Source organism: Chelonia mydas, chromosome 9 (genome assembly GCF_015237465.2).
Source record: "Chelonia mydas isolate rCheMyd1 chromosome 9, rCheMyd1.pri.v2, whole genome shotgun sequence".
Lineage (NCBI taxonomy): Eukaryota > Metazoa > Chordata > Testudines > Cheloniidae > Chelonia > Chelonia mydas.
Genome location: NC_057855.1, coordinates 49,226,895 through 49,245,394, shown reverse-complemented (window position 1 = coordinate 49,245,394; position 18,500 = coordinate 49,226,895).

Sequence of the window (18,500 nt, the reverse complement as noted above, 5' to 3'; positions counted from 1 at the left end):
CCTTTTTCAGATCTCCACCTCAGTCATTTGGAAGCTTACATGGAGAATTTTGACTGCCACTGCTCTAGTTTACACACCAGAGATCACTTTATATTTGTATTACAGTAGCAAGTAGGAACCCCAGTTACAGAGGAGGACCCCAGGTGCTGTACAAACAATTTTACTGGCAGCACCAGATTCCCAGCAAGTGTTCATTTCTTCTTTGAGTGCTCGTCCTTCTGGGTGTATTCCACATGTGGATGCGCATGCACCTGTGCAGTAGATCTCCTTATGCTCCCTGGCAAGGCTGTAAGAGGCAGTGTGGGTTGATGCCCCTTCAGTTCTTGTCGCCACATGGCTTGAGTTGGAATCCTGTGTCCTCTCTCCAGTTTTTCAGACATGTATGTAAAACTGTAAGTAGTTATTCTTTTAGCTTAGTACAGTTAGTTTTAGTATATTTAAAGTAGTGGTTTTCCCCAGACCAGGATCCCCTCCTTTCAGTTTGGGACTACGACCAGAGTCCTAGGCTTCAAAAACTGTTGCCTGCCCTAAATCTTCATCAGCAACACATACCAATGCTGCCTCTGCTGTCTGTATGAGACACATTTTGGGTGTGGTATGTCACTCGTTTCCACTGAGAACTGATTAAGTCAGTGAGCTTTGCCTTAGGAAACATTTAATGGAGAAGACATCTCTGATTTAGGCTAGGAAGACCCCTCTGTACATTGCCCTCATCAAATGAGCAGCAATCCTCTGAGCATGCTGTTTGGAGTGGAGCCTTCAGCTTCCTAAGCCCAGACTCTTCCTCCAGGGCAGCGTTTCCCAAACTGTTCCGTGGAACACTGGTGTTCCACACGAGGTGAATAGGTGTTCCATGAAAGAATCTAGAATTTAATTTTGACTCTTGCACTTGATTTTTGTACTACTTTATATGTGCTTTCTAGTTAGAAATTGTTATTTTAAATTTGTATTTTTGCTTTGTTTAATAAAATATATTTGAGCATCAATAACACAATTTTTTATTTGAAAACCAAATGACTACAAAATAATATAAGCGTTCCATAATAGGCTAAAAAGTGTTCTGTGGCCAAAAAAGTTTGGGAAACGCTGCTCCAGGGCATCCTGTGAGAGCAAGGGGCACTCTTACAGGCATGAGGACAGATCCCTATTGAGGGCTGTCCATAAGAGATGCATTCCTTCTCCAAGCCTACTGAGATGGGGTAAGCCCTCATTCGCAGACCCAAAGGAATTCGCTCTGCAGGAAATCCCCCAGGCTAGAGGGTAAAGAGCATAAGAAGGATCAACTAGTTCTGTCAGTGAGTCAGATACTGAAGCATAGAAACTCATCTGCTAATCCTGTCCATGTGTGTGGGTGTGGACTCTGCAGTACTGACTCATCTGCCCAAAGACTGCACCACAAGCAGGGATGCACTGGTACTGGCAGTACCAATCAATCATCGGACACCCCCCCACCCCCACACAAACCAGGGTGCACAGAGACCTACACAACACCCGAGACCTACACAGCACCATATCGTCCTCCCCTGCCTGCCATCTCCTGTCTTCTCTGGCCCAGCCCTCCTGAGGCATGTTACCACACCAGGAACCATCTCACTCAGCTGTTAGGCATGATTGCCCTGGTACCAATGGCTTTGCCATTCCAACAGGAGCAATTTTCAGATTTAGATGAATCTCACAAGCTCATCCATCCTCCTTCCCCCTGGAGAGAGCCAAGACTGGACAGGAGATCTACGCACTTAGTCACTACCCTTATGGACACAACGTCCCTCGGGACCAATGATTCTCCATGCCATGGGGGCCCCCTCAAATGGTTGGCCCCTCTTTCTGGCCCTACTGAGGGCTGTGGGATCCATATAGCAGATATGTGGGGCCCCCTCCGTGCACTAGTTCCATCGGTGAAGGACGATGTCATACAGAACTGCAGGTTACAGTTGGCATTTCTTCCTCTTCACCATCCCCACCTGATGACCGTAGGCAGTGTTAGAGGGCTTTGTTTTCACCCTCTCCCCTGGTTCTTATCATGTAGACAGAAACCAGAAGTGCAGACAATATGATGTTTGAGGTTAGTTTCCAACCAAGAATCCAAAGGCCTTCACACCGGTTGGGCTTATCTCTATATGCCAACAGTTCCTCAGTGTTCTGTTCCTAGCTCTGATTCCACAGAGCATTTACCCCATGTCCCCCTTTCCCAGCTCTGACATCACAGAGCCTTGCCTGTGTCCCTGTTCTCGTTCCATCCATTTAGCAAGCATGATTCCAATTTCCCTTTCTCCTTCCCCCTTCCTGTTGGACCCCAGTTTATATAGTAATAATCTCAGCTATACCTTAACCAATCCTTCGAGTGATTGTTCATGTGTGTTCTACAATAGGTGTGCATGCTCACCACGTGCACCGGTGCTGGAAGTTTTTCCCCTAGCGGTACCTGTGGGGTGGGAGTGCCCCCCCGTGACCCCTGGAGTGGTGCCTGCCTGGGCACGATATAAGGGGAGCTGTGCTCTCCCTCCACTCTCAGTTCCTTCTTGCTGCCAGTGAAGGTGCGTCATAACTGCTCTGCTCCATTTTTGCTGTAGCTCATACCCAGAACTGTTTGTGCATTCGCTGTTAGTACCTGTAGTTAGTTGTTTAGTTAGTCAGTGAGCCCGGGCCAGGGAATGCCCCGCGCCCCAGGGTTTAAGTCGTGCAGTTCTTGTAGGCGTTCTATGTCAAGAGGTGATCTGCACGCAGGCTGTTTGAGAGAAACCCATATCAGCGAAAGGTGCAAGATTTGGAAGTCGTTTAAGCCTTGGACCAAAAGAGAAAGGGACATTAGGCTCCAGGCCATCCTGGTGGAGTCAGCGCTGACCCCTATTCTGGCAAGCTGCTCCAAACTGGTACCTGGCACAGCAGCGTCGGTACATGGCGACCCTCCAGTGCCATTGACCAGTTGGCGCTGCTCCCCGTCCACGGGGCACGCCAAGAGGTCCAGGAAGACTCCCTCTTCAAAGGGGCACTGAGGGAAGTCTGGACAGAGGCTAGGCCCGTGTCGGGCAGTCCTCGATCCCCACCGGGCCCCAGGCCTCCAACTCATGTTGAGCAGAGTAGCCCGGCCCCTTCGGAACAGGCCTCTCCGGATGTCTGGGTGTCATCCACACCTGAAGCCCTCCAGGTGGCCCGGGCTGTTATGTCCATACCGGTGCCTGGAGCACCGCTAATGTCGGCCGCGTGCTCCAGAGGCAAGCTGCTGCTGGGATCTTCGCTGTTGCCTATGGCCCGGCACTGGTCTTGGTCGAGGGAATGTTCCCGATGCCGATCACCACCCAGTGATTGCTCGGGGCAGAGTCCAGGTGGATCGCCCTCGACGCCGACCAGACTGTCTGGGTTCCTTCCAACTGGGACTCTCGGCACCGCTCGTCCTCAAGGAGAGAATATTGATGGGACCGCGGCGGGTGTTGCCAACAGTCCTTGTCTCGGAGAGGGTACCGCAGTCAGTCACGGCACAGTCGTCGATGCCATTCCCGCTCGGACTCCCGCTCGAAGTCTCTGCCAAGACATCACAGCCGCAGACATAGCTTGCCAGCGTCTCGCCGTTGCGGGTCCGCCCGTCGAGGTCATTCGTGGAGCAGCTGTTACTGTCGGTACCGGTCCTCCACGTCAAGATCGCGGTCCCGTGGCCATCATAGATCCCAGCACCGCTGCTCCTCCCGGTCCAAAGACAGCAGCAGATCTTATGCCAGCCTGGTCTCCATTCGTAGCTGTCCTTCGATGGGCCAGGCCAGCCAACCCGAACAGCCGGCCCCGCCGGTGCCACAGCAGGTGCAGTGGCACCGAGCGTCGTGGCCGGCCCAATGGTATCAGTGGACACCGTGACCTCCCGCGCAGCCCCCAGTGGGAGCTCGCTTGGTGGCCGGAGCTTCGGAAGCACCGTCGGCCTCCCTCTCCAGACCCCCGAAAAAGGAGTCGGTGGGACATACGTCCTCGGCACCGTGCCCGGAGTCCGACTAGGTGATGGACCCGCCAGTCCCGGCCGATGCTCAGAGCACCACACCATCCTCCTCGCCCTGCCTGGAGGAGGTGATTGCGGCCCTGCCCTCCTCTGCCCTGCAGGAGGATTTCAGGGCACACCAAGAACTCTTAAAGAGGGTGGCAGCAAGCCTCCAGGCAGAGAAGATGGAGGAGCCCTCAGAATCCCTGTTTAATGTTGTCCCCATCGGCACTGGGTAGGGTGGCCATGCCTCTCCATGAAGGGGTGGCTAAGATTTCAAATGCCCTGTGGCAAACACCGGCCTCCTTGGCCCCCATCTCTAAAAGGGCGGAACGCAAGTACTTTTTACCCACTGAAGGGCATGAGTACTTGTATACACACCCGGCGCCCAACTCCCTGGTGGTCGAGTCGGTCAACCACAGGGAACAGAAGGGTCAGCCAGCCCCAACCCCAAAGAAAAAAAGACTCAGAGACTGGACTCTTTTGGAAGGAATATTTATTAGTTTTCGAGCTTCCAGTTACGAGTGGCAAACCATCAGGCTCTTCTGGGCCGGTACGAATTCAATCTGTGGGGCTCCCTGCCCAAGTTTGAGGACTCCCACCAGGAATGCAATAGGAAGGAGTTCAAGGCGCTAGTGGAGGAAGGGGCAGCGGCCACTAGGGCGTCCCTGCAGGCAGCCTCGGATGCTGCGGACACGGCCGCACGATCAGTGGCCTCCGTGTTGTCCATGAAACGGGCGTCATGGGCTGTCAAGCAAGGCGCAGTCTTCCATGCAGCATCTCCTGGGAAAGCTCTGTTTGCGGAGGAAACAGACACAGGGCTGCATGGCATGAAAGACTCCCGCACAGCCCTCCAGACTCTGGGCCTCTATGTCCCAGCTCTGGCAAAACCTAAGTTCAAGCTGCAGCAGACTCCCACCCAGGCCACCCTCCCAAAATATGAGGCCACTCATAAGAAGAAGCAGGACTATCAGAGACGCTCTCAGAGGCAGTCTCAGCCTGCTCCTCCCTCCCCCGAGCCTGGGTCCTGCAAGGGCAAGCAGGCTGGGAAAAGGCATTTTTGGTGGGACACTCAGGGGCACCCTATCAGTCCTCAGCAGAGATCCACCCCCAATAAAGCTACCCTTCGCCAACCGGTTGTGTGCTTTCCTCCCGGAATGGTCGCAGCTAACCTCGGACCGATGGGTCCTCAACACCAACTCCCGGGGTTAAACCCTCCAGTTTACTTCCTCCCCGCCCAACCACCCCTATCCCTCTTGGGGGACTCCTCGCACAAAGCTCTGCTCGAGCAGGAGATGGGGCGGCTCCTAGGACTAGAAGCAATAGAGGCAGTACCCAAGGAGTTCACGGGCAAGGGGTATTACTCCCGTTATTTCCTTATCCAAGGCCAAAGGGGGGCTCAGGCCCATCCTGGACCTGTGAGGGCAAGGTAGTCAGGGTCCTCATGGACAACACGGCCTCGATGTTCTATATCAACAGACAAGGCGGGGCCCAATCCTCTGCCCTCTGCCACGAAGCCCTCAGGCTGTGGGACTTCTGTATAGCCCACGACATCCACCTGAAGGCCTTATACCTACCAGGCACCCGGAATGAGAGGGCCGATCGCTTGAGCAGGGACTTTTCCTCACAACATGAGTGGTCCTTCCACCCAGAAGTGGCTCACCAGCTCTTCCGAAGGTGGGGAACTCCCCAGGTGGACCTATTCACAACTCGGCAGAACTGGCAATGCCCCTGGTTCTGCTCCAGGGGGGTCCTGGGGAGGGGCACTATCTCCAGTGCCTTTCTCCTTGTCCTGGTCAGGCTGGCTTCTCTATGCCTTTCCCCTGTTCCCTCTAATCAGCAGGGTCCTGGAGAAGACAAAGACGGACAAGGCCCGGGTCCTCCTGATTGCCCCAGCGTGGCCCAGGCAGCATTGGTACGGGACCCTCACAGGTCTGGCGGTAGCTCCGCCGTGGCCTTTGCCGCTCTGCCCGGACCTGCTCTCTCAGGACCAGGGACACCGCCTCCATCCCAACCTAGTGGCGCTTCACCTCACAGCATGGCTGCTCAGTGGTTAGGCGGAGAGGAAAGGACGTGCTAAGAACAGGTTCAGCGCGTCCTCCTCGAAAGTAGATGGCCCTCCACTCACCGCACTTATTTGATGAAGTGGTCCTGGTTTTCTAGGTGGGCAGCAGACCAGAGTATCTCCCTGGTTACCGCCCCGATCCAGCTTATCCTTGATAAGCTGATTACCTCCTCCACCTGAGGGCCCAGGGCCTGGCGCCCTCGTCAGTCGAGGTGCACCTGGCAGCCACATCAGCCTTCCATCCACCGGTGCAAGGGCACACGGTATTTTCCCCATGCTATGACTGGTCGGTTCCTTGAGGGTTTGGACCTTTTTTTTTCTGTATTTTAGACCCCCCCACCCAGTCCCGCAGTGGGACATAAACCTGGTGTTGGCTTGTCTCACAGGGCTCCCGTTTGAACCACTGGCCGCGTGCTTCTGGTCTCACCTCTCGTGGAAGGTGGCCTTCCTGGTTGTAATCACGTTGTCCAGGCGAGTCTCGGAGCTCAGGGTCCTGATCTCTGAGCTGCCATACATGGTCTTTCATAAGGACAAGGTCCAGCTCCGCCCACACCTCGTGCTCCTCCTGAAGGTGGTCTCCGCCTACCACATGGGTCAGGACATTTTTCTACCAGTCCTCTGCCCCAAACCTCACACATCCAGTGAGGAGCACCGTCTCCACACGCTCAATGTGCGGTGGGCTCTGGCTTTCTACCTCGAGCGGACCAAGCCATTCAGAAAGTCCTCGCAACTGTTCGTCGCCTCAGCTGAGTGCGCGAGGGGCCAGTCGATTTCCATTCAGCGGCCAATTGGATCACTTCATGTGTCCACTCCTGTTATGAGTTGGCGGGTGTGAAAGTAGACTGAATTATATTGAAATTATAATTCATTAAAGAAATGCTACTTGAAGGGTTTGTTGAAATATAGTTGTCAGGAAGAGAAACATTAAGGAGTGTGAGATAATGGGTCCTCAAACTAATTAACTTAGAGCTCCTACTGAGCTAGGAGATTGGTAAACGTTAGTATGCAAATAAGATATGTATGTATGTTTGTCAGTCAGTTTCTGCTTCCTTTTGTTTCTTATGTTAAATTGGCTTTGGCCTAATTGTATAAATAAGTTAGCATGAGCCTCAGAGAGGGGCTCACATATCTGGGTGCATTGGCAAAGCGCTTTGCTAATAAACAGAGTGGTCTGACAAATTATGTGAGTCCTGAATCTGACTTTGACACGGGTGTCCCCCGGCACCCATTGTGAGGGCACGCTTGACTTGGACGCAGGCCTCGTCGGCTGCCTTCATGGCCCACGTCCCCATCCAGGACATTTGTAGGGCCGCCACATGATCTTCGGTTCACATGTTCACCTCGCACTATGCGATTGTCCCCCAAACCCCGGGTTTGGCAGGGCTGTCCTCCATCCTGGGAACTTGTGAACTCCTACCCACCTCCAACAGATACAGAATCACCTATTGTGGAATACACATGAGCAATCACTCGAAGAAGTAAAGACAGTTACCTTTTTCGTAATTGGTGTTCTTCAAGATGTGTTGCTCATGTCTATTCCACATCCCACCCTCCTTCCCCTCTGTTGGAGTTGTCTGGCAAGAAGGAACTGAGGGTGGGGGGAGCGCGCAGTTCTCCTGATGCCACGCCAGGCAGGCGCCACTCCAGGGGTTATGGGGGGCGCTCCCACCGTACAGGTACTGGTAGGGGAAAAACTTCCAGCACCGGTGCAAATAGCTAGCACGCACATCTATTGTGGAATAGACGTGAGCAACACATCTCGAAGAACACCAGTTATGGAAAAGGTAACTGTCTTTTTTACTGAAATTTAACTAACCAATCCTAACATATCGTAACATAATTCTCTAACCAATTATATCCCACTACACTAATTAACTTACACCTAGCAAAATTAATTATACAGCAGACAGAAACAATTAGAGAACCAGACAGTTTAACAATAGAAAAGAGGGAGCCATAAAGATAAAACATACAGAAATGAGGGTTTCGCACCTACAACCATTGATAAATGATTTCTTGCCAGACAGGATGCTATCAAACTAAGTTTTCTTTAACCATCTTAAGCTCTGTTTCTTTATCTGGTGGTGATGGGCACTATCAGGACAGGATCGCCTTCCTAACAGCCCAATACCACCTTATTACAGTGTGACTGGTTTGGAATGTGAGGATGTGACCATATGCTTCCCAGCTTATGGCTGCCCTTGCTGCTTAGCCAAAGGCCTTAGCCTAAGAACAACACCTCAGACTATCCTAGTGAGAGAAGGCCTATACGCAGGCAGGCTGTGATTTTGATTCTTTTTTTATATCTCTGTAACTAGTTAAGTGATAAAAATACAACTAAGTTCTTAAGGTATAGACCTTTACAGGCAGGCCTGAATATCTATATTCTAACAGGCAGTACCAGGACTTACTATGAAAGGTGACTAATGATCTCAGTATCCCTGGAGGAAGTCCAAGACTCTCACCATGAACTGTTGGACATTCTGCAGCTTCAGGGGCTGAGAAAGCTGAGAGGCATTATTTCATCCCGGCAAAGGGAGCTGAATTTCTGTTTTCTCACCCTGCTCCTAACTCTCTGCTGGTACAAGCTGATATGGAACAAAATAGGTCACAAGGACCATCCTGTGAGACCTGGACTCCAAGAGACTGGACCTCCTGGGGAAAAAGGTGTTCTCCTCTGTGGGCTTGCAATTCCACATTGCCAGTTACCAGACTTTGCTAGCCAAGTATGACTTCAAGAACTATTCTAGGCTGTTGGCTTTTCAGGACAAACTTTTCCCCTGAGGACAGCACAGTTCCTCTCCCTTCTTAAGGAGGGTAAGTTGGTGCAACAGATAGGGCATCCAGAACGTTGGCCACTGGTATTGTTATAAGGAGGAATTCTTGGTTGCAATCCTCGGGCTTCCCCGGGAAGTGCAGAAAACTATCCAAGACCTTCACTTTGATGAGTCAAACCTCTTTAATGAGAAAACTGATGACTCTTTCATTCATTGAAGAGCTCAAGGTCTACCTTCTGCTCCCTGGGATCTACACACCTGCCCCAAGGAGGAAGCACCAGAGGCAGTCCTATAAACCAAGGCCACCTCCTCATGCTTTCTACTACCAGCATCCTGCAGAGCCTCCATGCAAGTGACAGAAGACTCAAAGACCCCCATTTTTCAGCCCCTTCTACCACCATGGCCATGACCCATTCCCAGCCAACTACTAGGATCCACTTTTGATGTCTTAGTCAAAACCCACTTACCATCTGTGAAGCCACCTGCCCCTTCTTCTGTCACCTTTGGGGGCCATCTTACTCTTTGACAAGGACTGGGAGCTAATCACGATAGATGGCTGGGTCTTGGAGATTATCCATGAGGGATACTCCACGGAGTACCTCTCCTTCCCTCCTCCCAAGCCCATTTCCTGGGGACCACTCTCACAAGGTAATTCTTCAACAGGAAGTGGAATCCCTATTACACTGAGGGGCAATAGAACACGTCCCACCTCAATATCAAGGAAGAGGATTCTATTCTCTGTATTTCCTAGTCCCCAGAAAGACCAGAGAGTGGAGACCCATTCTGGATCTTGGGCAACTCAACATCTTCATTCAGAAGTCAAGATTCAGGATAGTTACATTGGTATCAATAACCCCCTCTCTTCAAGAGGGGATGTGGTTTGTGGCTTTTGATATGGATGTTTACATATTCTCCATTACTCATCCCAATATCCCTTTTAAGATTCCTAAATTTAATTCTGTGTTTCTGGGGTAATCTGAAAACTTCACAAAACAGTATCTTTAAATTTACAATAGTCTAAAGCATCTTCAATAGGCATTCCATTGAATACATTTTAAGCTTTACCAGTTAATTTTGCAATCAGGGTAGGAACTCTCTTATCAGGGATTTCATGTATTACACACAGCCTTTCAAAGGTAGTCAGATATTCAGCAATATCGTCCTCCTCACTGTATTCAGGACATAAATGTTCCCATTTGTGCATTTTTGGAGTGATGGGAATTGTTGGGATCGGGGGCCTCTGGTTCTGCTTCTGTAGCAGGTCCAGCTGGTATTTTCTCTCTCTTTCTCTTCCTTCTCTCTTTTTCTTCCATAGCCCTTCTTGTGTGCAACCTCCTCTCTGGCTGCCTCCCTGGCTGCCTTTGCCTCCATAGTTTCCCTGTCCACAGCTGCTTCTTTGAGCCTTACTTCTGCCTGCAACATTTGAAACTCATGATCCTTTGCCTTCTCTGCCGCTTCCAATCTGGCCAGCTCTAGTTTTGTAGCTGCCTCACTGGTAGTCATTTTTCTGCTTTCTAGTGCTTATTTCCTTCACCCAAAATAAACAAACAGAAAATAACAAAACTGTGACATCCTCCTGACTGTTCTTAGCTACTGCACTTAAGACTCACTTAAAATCACAAATATCAGTGCTTAAAGTGTGAACTCCACTTGGAGTAAAAAGCTGTACATACACCCTGCTTGCTGCGCCACTCTGACGTTCCCCTGGTGGTATTTGGACTGATGATAAGCTAGGTCACTCCAATCCTTGATTCTGGGAGCCAGTGTTAGCCCATTTTGATGTGAGAACCCCCACTCCTGGGCTGTTCATGCACAGCCTCTAGCATGTAAGCTGCTCCCAGCTACGTGAGTGAGCAGTTTTGGCCACCTGCTGCTTGGATTGTGCAACCAAACAACCCTAGGAACCTTCATCTTGCAGTGTCCAGTTATGCCCGCTGGACGCTGCAAGCTTATATGAGTTCATCAATTATATGAGTTCATCAATTTAACAAATAAATTTATATGTACCAGGCTTGTTATCCCAAGGGGAGTCTCTGACATGCTTCAAACCAAATGCACTGCTTCAGGTAGAATAAATAAATTTATTAACTACAAAAGATAGATTTTAAGTGATTATAAGTCAAAGCATAACAAGTCAGATTTGGTCAAATGAAATAAAAGCAAAATGCATTCTAAGCTGATCGATCTTAACACGTTCAACGTCCTTACAAACTTAGAAGCTTCTTACCACAGGCTGGCTGGTTGCTCTTCGGCCAGGCTCTCCCCTTTGATCAGTGCTTCAGTTGCTTGGTGGTGGTGTCTGTAGATGGAGGTGGAAGAGAAAGTGCATGGCAAACATCTCTCCCTTTTATCATGTTATTTCTTCCCTCTTGGCTTGGCGCCCCTGCCCCGTTTCAGACTCAGGTGAGCATACCTCATCGTAGTCTGAAACTGACCAAGGGGAGGAGGGTAACTCACTGGAGAGTCCCACAGATTCTTTGTTTCTGCCTCAGCCAGTGTCCTTTGTTCCTGTGAGGCTGGGCTGGGTTTGTCCCATACATGTCCTGATGAGGGGTGAACTGCCCCTCTGCTCCTGGAGAGTTTTGTCTGGGCTTGTTTTAAGCCATGAGGACATATTTTCAGCCTCATCACTATATACATGAAATTACAACCTGTAACATTACTATAAAAAAAATGCTCAGTGCTTCCGAAGACACCCGACATGACAACCTTTGCATTGGATACCACACAATCATAAGGATGAACATGGGTGTGCAGGGTGTTCCCCTAAGGTACAGAGTGTCACAATGGACACATTTTCATATAGCCATTCACACCTCCCCCACAAGAAATTCCTATGATTCTTGGTGGACCAGGAGCACTTCTAGTGCTTCCCTTTGGTCTAGCGACAGCACTCAGAGTGTTTATGAATGTTTTCTCTGTGGTGGCCACACAGTATTTCCATATCTGGACAACTGACTCCTGGTAGGACACTTTCAGCACTCAGGTTGACTATTCAATTCCTCATCCAGAGCTTTGCAGCCCTGGGGGTTTGTGTGAACAGCGAAAAGTCTGTTGTATTCCCCACAAGGACAAAAAACTTTATCAGAGCTATGTTGGACTCTGTTTCCGCAAGAGCTTTGTCCCCTCAGAAATGTTTCAAATGATGTGCAACTGGATTTCTTTGATTTGCCACAGGCCAAAAACTGCAGTATGAATGTGCGTATTGCTCTTAGGTCATATGACAGCGTGTATTCATGGGCCATCCTTTGCCAGGCTTTATCTCCATTGCCTGCCGGCCTGGCTTAATTCAATCTCCTCACCCAACAAAAACCACACCAACTCCAAGGTGACCGTTCCCACCAGGATGATAACCTCCTTCACTTCATGGTCAGACTCAAACAAGGTACGATTAGGAGTCTCCTTCTCTACTCCCACGCCAAGTGTCACCATTGTAACAGATGTGTCCCTTCTGGAATGTGGTGCCCACCTGAACAGTCATAGTGCACAGGGTACACGGACCCCAGGGAGACCAGATTACACATCAGAATACTGAAGCTGGGGGCAGACTGCCTTGCAGGCAACATCTTCCTCCCACTCATTCACTCCCTGCACATCCAAGTAATGTCAGACATTATCACCACCATGGTCTACATAAACAGGGAGGAGCGAGATCTCTCCCACTTTGTAGGCAGTCAGGCTTTGGAACTGATGCATCAGGCACAACATCACTATTCAGGTGGCATACCACCTGCATATTCCAACTCCTTAGCACACAACCTCAGCAGGCACTTCTTGGCAGACCATGAGTGGGAAATCCAGGACTCCGTTCTGAGAGACATATTCACATGGTGGGGCACACCTCTATGGCACCCTTTTGCATCACAAATGAACCAAAACCTCCCCATATATTGTTCTAGGGGAGCCAGAGGCTGTGACTCCCAAGGTGACCCTCTCGTATTATCATGCTCAAATGGTTTCAGATATGTCTTTCCTCCCATCCCCTTGCTTCCACAGGTCCTGAGAAAGGTACATTGTGACAAGGTCAGCGTCATTCTATCACTATTCTAGCCCATACAGAGGTGGTTGGGTGAATCTCAGCTCACCCTCTAATCAAGATCCACCCCTTTGTAGAACTCCTGATGCAGGACAGGAGCAGAATCAAACACCCCAAGCTGGGCTCACTCCACCTCACAGCCTGGTATTTGAATGGGTGTCAGAAGTAGACATCCCCCATCTAATCTATAATTACCCAGAGTAGAAAAGATTTGACATGGGCCTGCTATTTGGCTATATGAAAGCATTTCTCCACCTAGGTACAGCACGGTCAGTCTTACCCAGTCTCTTCAAGCATCCCAGTTCTTTCCTGTCTTTAAATAAATCTGGTCTCTCAATCTGCTTGTTATGTTGTAGCCATTACTACTTTCCTTCCTCCAGTATCCGGGCGCTCTCTCTACCCACGCAACTATGACACGATTCGTGAAAGGCCTCATCAAGGCCTTCCTGCCAGGCATTAAACTAACATGACTAAGGGGTCTTAACCTCATGCTGTCAAAACTTAATAGACCTCCGTCTGAGTCTTTAGTGACATGTTCCATGTCCCACCTGTCCATTAAAGTGGTGTTTCTAGTGGCCATCACTTCAGCCAGGAGGGTCAGCAAACTGGGAGCCCTCATGGCAAACCCTCCCATTCTGGTATTTCAGAAAGACAGGGTATCCCTTTGCCTTCACCTTAAATTTCTCCCCAACATTGTCTCTGAATTTCACCTTAACCAGTGCATTCACTTACCTGTCTGTTTTCCAAAAACTCACACTTCTCCCAAAGAAAAGAGGCTTCACTCTCTCGATGATCGGCATGCACTGGCTTTTTACCTGCAAAGAACCAAACACATCAGAAAATCTCCAGGACTCTTGTCATAAATATAAAGGGAGGGGTAAACACTTTTAAAATCCCTCCTGGCCAGAGGAAAAACCCTTTCACCTGTAAAGGGTTAAGAAGCTAGGATAACCTCGCTGCACCTGACCAAAATGACCAATGAGGAGACAAGATACTTTCAAAGCTGGAGGGGGAGAAACAAAGGCTCTCTCGGTCTGTGTGAGGCTTTTGTCGGGAACAGAAAAGGAATGGAGTCTTAGAACTTAGTAAGTAATCTAGCTAGATATGCGTTAGATTCTGTTTTGTTTAAATGGCTGATAAAATAAGCTGTGCTGAATGGAATGTAGATTCCTGGTTTTGTGTCTTTTTGTAACTTAAGGTTTTGCCTAGAGGGATTCTCTATGTTTTGAATCTGATTACCCTGTAAGGTATTTACCATCCTGATTTTACAGAGGTGATTCTTTTACTTTTTTTCTTCAATTAAAATTCTTCTTTTAAGAACCTGATTGCTTTTTCCTTGTTCTTAAGATCCAAGGGTTTGGGTTTGTGTTCACCTATGCAAATTGGTGAGGATTTTTATCAAGCCTGCCCCAGGAAAGGGGGTGTAGGGTTTGGGGAGGATTTTGGGGGGAAAGATGTTTCCAAGCGGGCTCTTTCCCGGTTATATATTTGTTAGACGCTTGGTGGTGGCAGCAATAAAGTCCAAGGGCAAAAGGGTAAAATAGTTTGTACCTTGGGGAAGTTTTAACCTAAACTGGTAAAAAATAAGCTTAGAGGGTTTTCATGCATGTCCCCACATCTGTACCCTAGAGTGGGGAAGGAACCTTGACAACTCTTCATCGCAATACCGAAGAGATCCCATGGTTAAGCTATAGCCTCTCAAAGGATTTCTAAGTGGATTTCTGGCTGCATTATCGAGTGCTACAGGCTAGCTCACATCCCACCTCCTGGTGATAGAATGGCCCACTCCATGAGAAAATAGGTTGCCACAATAGCATCCCTGCAGGAGGTCCTGATGCAGGACTTATGCAGAGCAGCCATCTGAAGCTCTATACACATTTGCTAGATATGTATTAGTTCAGGTCTCTGCTGCAGCATGCATCTTTGCCACCGGCTTCCTTGAACCCACCTCCAGTCTGAACACTGTTTGTCAATCACCTGTGTGTGGAATACATGTAGGGACCAACACTCAAAGAAGAAATGGAGGTTACTTACTGTAACTGGAAGTTCTTTGAGATGTGTGGTCCCTATGTGTATTCCACTGCCCGCCCTCCATCCCCTCTGCTGCAGATCTGGTGAGATTTGTGGTGAGAAGAGGAACTGTGGTGACATCAACCCGCACAGCCTGTTATATCCTTGCTCAGGAGCATGAGAAGACCTACAGACACTGCTTGTTAAAAACTCCAGACTCAGGCATATGTGTACCTACGTGTGGGAAGCAGACAGGAACCACCCATCTCAAAGACCCTCCAGTTACAGTAAGTAACCTCCATTTCTTGGCACATCCCCCCACAGTACCCAAGCTGCCTGTAGGCTGGTGGACTGAGCCTGGCACAAACAACTGGCCATGCCCTGTTTAGTCTGTAGCCCTTTCCTGGGGGCTCTGTTTATTCTGTAATACTCATGAAAATGGCAGTGGAACAATAACAAAGCAACAGTCCTATTCTTCAGCAGGCATTGTGGGGCCTTCTGCCCCTGGTAGCTTAATGTGTCGGACCTTCCCAAGCCTTGGGTGATCCTCAGGGCTTTCTGCCATCCCTCTCACAGCCTTCTGCTGCAGCCCCAGGAAAATGGGCTCCAGCCCTTTCCTGGCCCTAGCCTCATGGAGCTGGGCCCTCCTTTATATCCCTGGCTGGGAATCATCAGCTTCAATCACTAAGTGCTGTCAAGCTTGGGTCAGATGATTTCAGCACCTGCCTGCTGGGCCCCTTTCCAGAACAGGGCCCACTGCTCCCTAGGCTTTAAAGGGGCAGACTGCCCTGCCACACTGTCCAAGCATCTCAGCTTGTCACTTAAACCCCTGAATAGTCCCACAGCCCAACAGGCTGGTTTCCTTGTGCCCCACTGCTAGATTAGCTCATGAGTGTCCAGAGGAACGTTCAGAAATGTCGCCAGGTGACGAGAGACCGTGGGTGCCAGTGTTGTGTTTCCCTGGTTTTCTCTGCAGACAGAGGTGAGTACAGAATAGCTTGGGAAGGGAATAATGAATCACATTTTTCAAACTGCAAAGAGAAAAGGTACATTAAAGTAAACCCAAAAGATCCCTGAGAGCATGGCTCTGCTGTTTGTGGCTGATGGGTGGAGGAGGCGGTGCCAGTGTTTGCACTGTCTTCACCTACTCATGGGAACCAGCTCATCAGTTTTAGAATGGGCAGGGGCCATCAGTTTGGGAGGAGAAGGAAAAGGGAGTCAATGCCTGTAGGAACGTATTTCCAGTCAGTCTCCTTTGTCTTCAGCAGGCAGCCGTCTCACTTCAGCCTCATCTCTTGTTAGGAGGTGGTAATCGAGTTGCTCTTTGGTGACTTACATTAATGTGTACTAGGAACTTTTAGTGCACACCAGCAGGGTCCACATGGACTAGTTAGTGTGTGACATGCTAGTGCATGCTAGGGTGACCAGAGAGCAAATGTGAAAAATCAGGATGGGGTGGGGAGTAATTGACACCTATATAAGACAAAGCCCTGAAAATCAAGACTGTCCCTATAAAATTGGGACATCTGGTCACCCTAGTGCATGCTAACATTTACACCCCTTTGGGGTACATTAATGCACTGTGTGGACAAGCCTGGACAAGTCTGTAGACCCCAATGTAGTGCACATGTAACTGTTCAAAAAATTCTGATCTCACAGAAACAAGGCACATCTGTCCAGGCTGCACACATGCCCTGTACCTTCTAGTGCACCCTGTGAGGTCATACAGAGCAGAGCCGGCATGTCCCTCCCTCAGTTCCCTCTTACCATCAACAGCAGCTAGATGAGACGTGGCAAGTGTCCAACCTGTGACTCTCCTTGGAACTTCAAACTCCTCCTCCAGTCTAGTTTTGAGAAGAAATCCTTCCTGCTCCTTATCTCTGACGCTTTAATTTGAACTTTCCTAAAACAAAGTGAAATAAAAGAAAAACATCTCCTGTATAGTTGAGGCACTTGGCACTGCCCAATATGGTACTTTCAACCTGCATGGGCTAAGCATGGCTGACCTGGGATGGACTCATTCCCCTGCTCAGCGATGCCTTTTCTATAAATGCTCCAATGGTAAATTGCTTTCTTTGAGGACTTGCAAGTCAAGGGACATGTGGCTGAAACTATATCTTCTTCTTTGAGTGGCTTCTGCATATTCCCTCTCAAGAGACGTGCCAGCTGGGTGCAGCTCAGATGGTGGAAACTTTGCTAGCAGTGCCCACTGGAGCACTCACACACCCCTTTCCCGTCTTCTCCCTCAGCATTCACAACCGCTCCAAAGCAAGGCTATATAAGAAGGCATGGCCCAATGCTTGGCCACTGCTGTTCCTTCCAAGCACATCCAGTAGACAGATTCAGGAACAGCTCCAGGCTTTGACCAGATCCTTTATTTCTTCAATGTCTTATATAGTTTAGATGTTTTAAAACAGTTTTACATGGTTTTTCATAGTATAGTTTTAGGTAGTTATGTTATTATTGTTACTGGTATTACCAATAATCAGTAAAGCCTTGTGTGACACATGGGCAGAAAGGGTTAATCATCCTGCAGAATAAATGACTCAAATTCAACCCTTAAAGACATATGGAGAGATAATGTTTGTGTTTTTGTATATGGGTAGTGGTCAACAATGTAATCAACAGTCCCTGCCTATGCTGTATTCTGATAATTCAGAGATCAAAAGAACATCCTAGCATTTAAATGAACTGTAATCATAGAAAATTGCTGTATTCATCTCTTTGAAGTGTATAGCAAATCACCTGTGAATGGTGGAAAAACAGGCAATTGCTGTATGTTAATCTGTGTGAATAATTAATTACGATACTTAGAAAATGAGGGCCTATTGTTCCCTGAGGGACTCCAACTTGTCAAAGAAGACCTGAAATTGTATAAAAGATCCCTGGCTCCTGATCCTTTTTATCTCAGATTTGCTTAAGCTTCATTGGGCAAAGTTTGAGTCACCTGATTGAGATCCCAGTTATGCTGGTACTCCCAGAAGGTGATATTGGACATTGGACTATAGCCTATGATCTAAATTCTAAACTAACTCTTTGCAACTACAAAGCTCGCCATCTCTGCTATGAATCTGAACCTCAAGAACTGAACTCATGTCTGTATGTATACTGATCTCTTAGCCATACTCTCTCTCTCTTTTTTTAATAAATTTTAGTGTAGTTAATAAGAATTGGCTGTAAGAGTGTATTTGGGTGAGATGTGGAATATTCAGTAGCCTGGGCGGTAATGTGTCTGATCCTTTGGGATTGGTAGAACCTTTTCTTTTATATGATGAAATCAGACTTTTACAAATCTTCAGCATATTTGACTTGGGTACCTGGATGGAGGCCTGAGGCTGGGTTACTTCAAGGGAACTGTGTTGTTGGCTTCTGGGCAACCAGTGAGGTAATAAAGAAGCTGTTTTATGCTGGTTTGGTACATCTAAGTTTTGGAATATCCACCAGCTTTATGGGGATTGTCTGCCCCATTCTTTGCAGTTCACCCAAATTGAGTGACCTCAGTTGGCCCCCACTGGACCCCGGTCACACCTTATATTTTGCTTATAAGTCAGACTCACATGTTCTTTGCAGATCTGCAGATCTCTGAAGAGGAAAATCATTAGCTTGCTAAAATTTATCTATACACACACATGTAATATTTTGCTAAGAATT